This window comes from Triticum aestivum, chromosome 1B, assembly GCF_018294505.1.
Source record: "Triticum aestivum cultivar Chinese Spring chromosome 1B, IWGSC CS RefSeq v2.1, whole genome shotgun sequence".
NCBI classification, from domain to species: domain Eukaryota; kingdom Viridiplantae; phylum Streptophyta; class Magnoliopsida; order Poales; family Poaceae; genus Triticum; species Triticum aestivum.
Genome location: NC_057795.1, coordinates 659,312,047 through 659,320,225, shown reverse-complemented (window position 1 = coordinate 659,320,225; position 8,179 = coordinate 659,312,047).

The following is an 8,179-nucleotide window of genomic DNA, read 5'->3' as shown; positions in this document are numbered from 1 at the left end:
AGTAGATAAAGTAGCATGGAGCAATCAAAAATTATAGATACATTGGAGACGTATCAAGCATCCCCAGGCTTAATTCCTGCTCGTCCTCGAGTAGGTAAATGATAAAAAAGAATTTTTGATGCGGAGTGATACTTTGGCATAGTTTCAGTGTAAATCTTCTTAATTGTGGCATGAATATTCAGATCCGAAAGATTCAAGACAAAAGTTCATATTAACATAAAAGTAATAATACTTCAAGCATACAAATCAAAGTAATCATGTCTTCTCAAAATAACTTGGCCAAAAGAAAGTTATCCCTACAAAATCATATAGTCTGGCTAAGCTCTATCTTCATCACACAAAGTATTTAATCATGCACAACCCCGATGACGAGCCAAACAACTGTTTCATACTTTAGTAATCTCAAACTTTTTCAACTTTCATGCAATACATGAGCGTGAGCCATGGACATAGCACTATGGGTGGAATAGAATGGTGGTTGTGGAGAAGACAAAAAAGGAGAAGATAGTCTCACATCAACTAGGCGTATCAATGGGCTATGGAGTTGCTCATTAATAGATATCGATGTGAGTGAGTAGGGATTGCCATGCAACGAATGCACTAGAGCTATAAGTATATGAAAGCTCAACAAAAGAAACTAAGTGGGTGTGCATCCAACTTGCTTGCTCACGAAGACCTAGGGCACTTTTGAGGAAGCCCATCATTAGAATATACAATCCAAGTTCTATAATGAAAAATTCCCACTAGTATATGAAATTGACAACATATGAGACTCTCTATCATGAAGATCATGGTGCTACTTTGAAGCACAAGTGTGGTAAAAGGATAGTAGCATTGTCCCTTCTCTCTTTTTCTCTCATTTTTTTATTTGGGCCTTTTCTCTTTTTTTTTATGGCCACTCTTTTTTTTCGTCCGGAGTCTCATCCCGACTTATGGGGGAATCATAGTCTCCATCATCCTTTCCTTACTGGGACAATTCTCTAATAATGATGATCATCACACTTTTATTTCTTACAACTCAACAATTACAACTCAATACTTAGAACAAAATATGACTCTATATGAATGCCTCCGGCGGTGTACCGGGATATGCAATGAATCAAGAGTGACATGTATGAAAATTATTAAGGTGGCCTTGCCACAAATACAATGTCAACTACATGTTCATGCACAAAGCAATATGACAAAATTAATGTGTGTCATATGAACGGAATGCTGCAAATTTGCATGGCAATATATCTCGGAATGGCTATGGAAATGCCATGATAGGTAGGTATGGTGGCTGTTTTGAGGAAGGTATATGGTGGGTGTATGATACCGGCGAAAAGTGCGTGGTATTAGAGAGGCTAGCAATGGTGGAAGGGTGAGAGTGCGTATAATCCATGGACTCAACATTAATCAAAAGAACTCATGCACTTGTTGCAAAAATTTAGAAGTCATCAAAAACCAAAGAACTACACACGTACTCCTAGGGGGATAGATTAGTAGGAAAAGACCATCGCTCGTCCCTGACTGCCACTCATAGGGAAGACAATCAATAAATAAAATTGTGCTCCGACTTCATCACAAAGCGGTTCACCATACGTGCATGCTACAGGAATCACAAACTTCAACACAAGCATTCTTTAAATTAATAATCACCCCAACTAGCATTGCTTTGATATTATCACCTCCATATCTCAAAATAATTATCAAGCATCAAACTTATCTTAGTATTCAACGCACTCAAAAGAAAGTTTCACATATCTTGAATACCAGGTATATTATCTTTAAGCAAATTACCATGCTATTAACAACTCTCAAAATAATATAAGTGAAGCAAGAGAGATCAATAGTTTCTTTAAAACAAATCCACCACCGTGCTCTAAAGTATCTAAGTGAAGCACTAGAGCAAAAATCATCACGCTCAAAAAGGTATAAGTGAAGCACTATGAGCAAAACTATCAAGCTCAAAAGATATAAGTGAAGCATATAGAGTATTCTAGAAAATTCCAAATCATGTATGGCTCTCTCAAAAGGTGTGTACAGCAAGGATGATTGTGGTAAACTAACAAGCAAAGACGCAAATAATACAAGACGATCCAAGCAAAACACATAACATGTGGTGAATAAAATTATAGCTCCAAGTAAATTACCGATGGAAGTAGACGAAAGAGGGGATGCCTTCCAGGGCATCCACAACCTTTGACTTTTTGGTGTCCTTGGATTATCTTGGGGGTGCCATGGGCATCCCCAAGCTTAGGCTCTTTCCACTCTTTGTTCCATAATCCATCAAAAGAATTCACCCAAAACTTGAAAACTTCACAACACAAAACTCAATAGAAATCTCGTGAGCTCCGTTAGTGAAAGAAAACAAAAGACTACTTTAAGGTACTGTAATGAACTCATTATTTATTTATATTGGTGTTAAACCTACTGTATTCCAACTTCCTTTTGGTTAATAAACTAATTTATTAGCCATAGATGCATTGAAATAAGCAAACAAAACACGAAAAACAGAATCTGTCAAAAACAGAACAGTCTGTAGGAATCTGTAACTAACGCAAACTTCTGGAACTCTAAAAATTCTACCAAAATAGTAAGTACTGGAAAATTTGTTTATTGATCAGCAGCAAAAAGAATGAATGCAAAAGCACGTTTCTGTGATTTATTGAATTGTTTCTCGTGAGCGCAAAGTTTCTGTTTTTCAGCAGAATCAAATCAACTATCATCATAGCTTATTCTATAGGTTCTACTTGGCACAAACACTAATTAAAACATAAAACCACATCCAAACAGAGGATAGATGGATTATTTATTCCTAAACAGAAGAAAAAACAAAAAACAAAAAATAAAATTGGTTTGCCTCCCAACAAGCGCTATCGTTTAACGCCCGTAGCTAGGCATAAAAACAAGGATAGATCTAGGTTTTGCCATCTTTGGTAGGCAATCCATAAGTGGCTCTCATGATAGATTCATATGGTAATTTTATTTTCTTTCTAGGGAAGTGTTCCATACCCTTTCTCAAGGCAAATTGGAATCTAATATTCCCTTCCTTTATATCAATAATCGCACGAATCGTTCTAAGGAAAGGTCTACCAAGAATAATAGGACATGAAGGATTGAAATCTATATCAAGAACGATAAAATCTACGGGCACATAATTCCTATTTGCAAAAATAAGAACATCATTAATTCTTCCCATAGGCTTTTTAATAGTGGAATTCGCAAGATGCAAGTTTAGAGAGCAATCTTCAAAGTCACAGAAATCTAGCAAATCGCACAAAGTTTTGGGAATAGTGGAGACACTAGCACCCAAATCACACAAAGCATGAAACTCATAATCTTTAATTTTAATTTTAATAGTTGGTTCCCACTCATCATGGAGTTTTCTAGGGATAGAAACTTTCAACTCAAGTTTTTCTTCATAAGATTGCATCAAGGCATCAACAATGTGTTCGGTAAAGGCCTTATTTTGACTATAAGCATGAGGATAATCTAGCACGGATTGCAACAAGGAAATACAACCAATCAAAGAGCAATTTTCATAATTAAATTCCTTGAGATCCAAAATAGTGGGTTTAGCAACATCTAGATTTTTATTTCTTTCAATCCCACTTTCATCAATTTCATCATCAAGATCTAGAAACTCCGAATTCTTAGAACGCCTTCTAGGTAAAGGAAGATCATATTCAGTTTCATCAAGATTAATATTGCAAAACAAAGATTTAATAAGGGACACATCAATAACTTTTAGATCTTCATCTTGATTTTCATAGGAATTGGAAGAACATGCTTTAATAAATGCATCTTTGGAAGCACGCATCCTAGCAGTTCTTTCTTTGCACTCATCCATGGAAATTCTCATGGCTTTGATGGACTCATTGATATCATGCTTAGGACGAATAGATCTAAGCTTTAAAGAATCAATTTCAAGAGAAATTCTATCAACGTTCCTAGCCAAATCATCAACTTTAAGAAATTGCTCTTCAACCAAAGCATTAAAATTCTTTTGTGAATTCATAAACTCTTTAACACTACTCTCAAATTCAGAGGGCATCTTATTAAAATTTCCGTAAGAGTTGTTGTAGGAATTTCCATAATTATTAAAAGGATTACTAGGATAAGGCCTAGGATTAAAATTCCCTCTATACGCGTTATTTCCAAAACTATTCCTACCAACAAAATTCACATCCATCGATTCATTATTATTCTCAATCAAAGTAGATAAAGACATATCATTGGGATCAAGAGAAGTATTTTTAGTAGCAAACATCTTCATAAGTTCATCCATCTTTTCACTCAAAACATTGATTTCTTCTATAGCATGTACTTTTTTACTAGAAGATCTTTCGGTGTGCCATTGAGAATAATTAGCCATAATATTACCAAGTAATTTTGTAGCATCTCCTAATGTAATTTCCATAAACGTGCCTCCCGTGGCCGAATCTAAAAGATTTCTAGAAGCAAAATTCAATCCGGCATAAAAATTTTGTATGATCATCCATAAATTCAAACCATGAGTAGGGCAATTGCAAAGCATCAATTTCATTCTTTCCCAAGATTGGGCAACATGCTCATGATCAAGTTGTTTAAAATTCATGATATCATTCCTAAGAGTGATGATCTTAGCGGGAGGAAAATACTTAGAGATAAAAGCATCTTTGCACTTATTCCAAGATTCAATACTATTTCTCGGCAAAGACGAAAACCAAACTTTAGCACGATCTCTAAGTGAAAACGGAAATAACTTAAATTTGACAATATTATTATTCGTATCTTTCTTATTTTGCATATCACACAAATCAACAAAATTATTTAGATGAGTAGCGGCATCTTCACTAGGAAGGCCGGCGAATTGATCTTTCATAACAAGATTCAGCAAAGCGGTATTGATTTCACAAGACTCATCATTATTAAGAGGAGCAATCGGAGTACTAAGGAAATCATTATTATTGGTATTCAAGAAGTCACACAATTTGGTATTATCTTGTGCCATGGCAACAAGTAATCCAACACACAAGCAAACAAAAAGGCAAACGAGAAAAAGGTGAAAGGGAAAGAGAGGAGGAGATTGGGAAAGAGAGGGCGAATAAAACGTCAAGTGTGAAGTGGGGGAGAGGAAAACGAGAGGCAAATAATGTAATTCGAGAGATAGGGATTGTGATGGGTACTTGGTATGTTTACTTGCTTGCGTGAGCCTCCCCGGCAACGGTGCTAGAAATTCTTCTTGCTACCTCTTGAGCACTGCGTTGGATTTCCCCGAAGAGGAGAGGATGATGTAGTAAAGTAGCATAAGTATTTCCCTCAGTTTTTGAGAACCAAGGTATCAATCTAGTAGGAGGCCACGCACAAGTCCCTCATACCTACACAAAACGATAGCTACTCGCAACCAACGCGATTAGGGGTTGTCAATCCCTTCACGGTCGCTTACGAGGGTGAGATCTGATAGAGATGATAAATAATATTTTTGGTATTTCTGATATAAAGATGCAAAGTGAAAAGTAAAAGGTAAAGTAAAAACAAAGCAAGTAATAAAGTAATGGAGATTGATATGATGAGAATAGACCCGGGGGCCATAGGTTTCACTAGTGGCTTCTCTCAAGAGCATAAGTATTCTATGGTGGGTGAACAAATTACTGTTGAGCAATTGATAGAAAAGCGAATAATTATGACGATATCTAGGTATGATCATGTGTATAAGAATCACGTCCGAGACAAGTAGATCAAAACGATTTTGCATCTACTACTATTACTCCACTCATGGACCGCTACCCAGCATGCATCTAGAGTATTAAGTTAAAAACAGAGTAACGCCATAAGCAAGATGACATGATGTAGAGGGATAAATTCATGCAATATGATAAAAACCCCATCTTGTTATCCTCGATGGCAACAATACAATACGTGCCTTGCTGCCCCTGCTATCACTGGGAAAGGACACCGCAAGATTGAACCCAAAGCTAAACACTTCTCCCATTGCAAGAACTACCAATCTAGTTGGCCAAACCAAACGGATAATTCGAAGAGACTTGCAAAGATAACTCAATCATACATAAAAGAATTCAGAGAAGATTCAAATATTATTCATAGATAAGCTGGATCATAAACCCACAATTCATTGGTCTCAACAAACACACCGCAAAAAAGAAGATTACATCGAATATATATCCACAAGAGAGGGGGAGAACATTGTATTGAGATCCAAAAAGAGAGAAGAAGCCATCTAGCTACTAGCTATGGACTTGAAGGTCTGAAGTAAACTACTCACACTTCATCGGAGAGGCTATGGTGTTGATGTAGAAGCCCTCCGTGGTATATGCCCCCTCCGGCGGAGCTCCGGAACAGGCCCCAAGATGGGATCTAGCGGATACTGAAAGTTGCGGCGGTGGAATTAGGTTTTTGCCTCTGTATTTGATCTGTCGGGGGTACGTAGGTATATATAGGAGGAAGGAGTATGTCGGTGGAGCAACAGGGGGCCCACGAGGCAGGGGATGCGCCCTAGGGGGGGCGTCCCCCACCCTCGTGACCGCCTCTTTTGTTCCTTGGAGCAGGGTCCAAGTCTCCTGGATCACGTTCGGTGAGAAAATCACGTTCCCGAAGGTTTCATTCCGTCTGGACTCCGTTTGATATTCTGTTTCTTCGAAATACTGAAATAGGCAAAAAACAACAATTCTGGGCTGGGCCTCCGGTTAATAGGTTAGTCCCAAAAATAATATAAAAGTGAAAAATAAAGCCCAATATAGTCCAAAACAGTAGATAAAGTAGCATGGAGCAATCAAAAATTATAGATACGTTGGAGACGTATCAACCCTCTATACAGACCGACCGCTTGATGACCTCGAGTCGAGGGCAGGCACTCACAAGCCGCTTCATGAGTCTGAAGTAGCTCCTCGGAATCAGCTCGGCGGGCCATTGCCAGATAATTAAATCCTTCATGGCTAGTCCGGCCGCCTTCTGCAGTTCGATCAGCTGCTTCAGCTGATCGGCAAATGGCACTGGATAATTCGGCGCTAGATACTGTGACCAGAAGAGCTTCTCCGCAGTGATCCTTTCTTCGGCTTGTTAGAATTGGGCGGCATCAGATATGCTGCATGGCAGCTCCGCAAATACTCTTGGAGAAATCCGAATTCAAATTAGTAAACATGATTTTCTCCCTTCAAAGACATGCTTTACATAGAAAAAGCCTTACCCGCCGCAATCTTCCTTCCCTCCTGGATTTCCTTTAGGGCACCTTGGGCTTCCCCCCGGGCATCACATGCGGCTTGGCGAGCTTGGGAGCGTTCGGAGTCTTTCCCCGCTAAATTATGCTCCAAGGTCTCGCATCATTTCACGGCCTCTTGAAGCTCTTGCTCAGCTTCAATAACCCTGGCCTCGTGCTTCTCGCGAAGAGCCTGCTCTGCGGCTGCCTTCTTCTCGGCTTCGGCCACAGCCTTCTTAAGAGCCTCAATTCCGGCCGTCGCCCCTAGAGCACATCATATAAATATTCTTATCATACAAAATTATTCATTTGCGTTGAACGCGAGCAAGGTTTTTTGCATACCTTGGTTATCCTCCACCTGCTTATTCACTTGGCCGAGTTCTTCTCCGGCCTGCTCCAAACTTTGCTTCAGTTTGGAGACTTCCACAGTATGAGAGGCGGCAGTCACCACAGACGCCTGTTTACGAAAAAGAGAGGGACAGATGCCATAAGGTAAGTCTCCTGCAAACATATATTTGATCCCCTGTTCGGTTCTTTCTTCTACCGAACAGTGTACCAGGGGCTACTACCTATACTATGACACTCTTAGAAAACCTCACAAAACATACCTCAAAGCCCGTTATAAGGCTGATGCAGGCTTCATTCAGTCCACTCTCAGCAGACTGAATCTTCTCAATCACCGCACCCATAAGGGCACGATGTTCATCGATGATGGAGGCACTTTTCAGCGCCGCCGATAAAGTATCCGGCACCTCTGGTTGGACAGGGGTTGCCGGTGGAATAGGCACACCCCCTCCATCCGAGGGAGGTTGTCGGCCTAAATCTGGAGCCATATTGGTCTCCGAAATTGTGTCCGGCTGGGGCCAAATTCGAGATAGCCCCCACCATCGACATCCGTGGGGGCCTTCACTCCCATGTGTCTGGCCCCTGAAGTTTGACCTCCTGGTGCCGCCTTTACGGTCTCCCCCCTCCTTGGTCTGGGTCCTTCTGAGACGATAC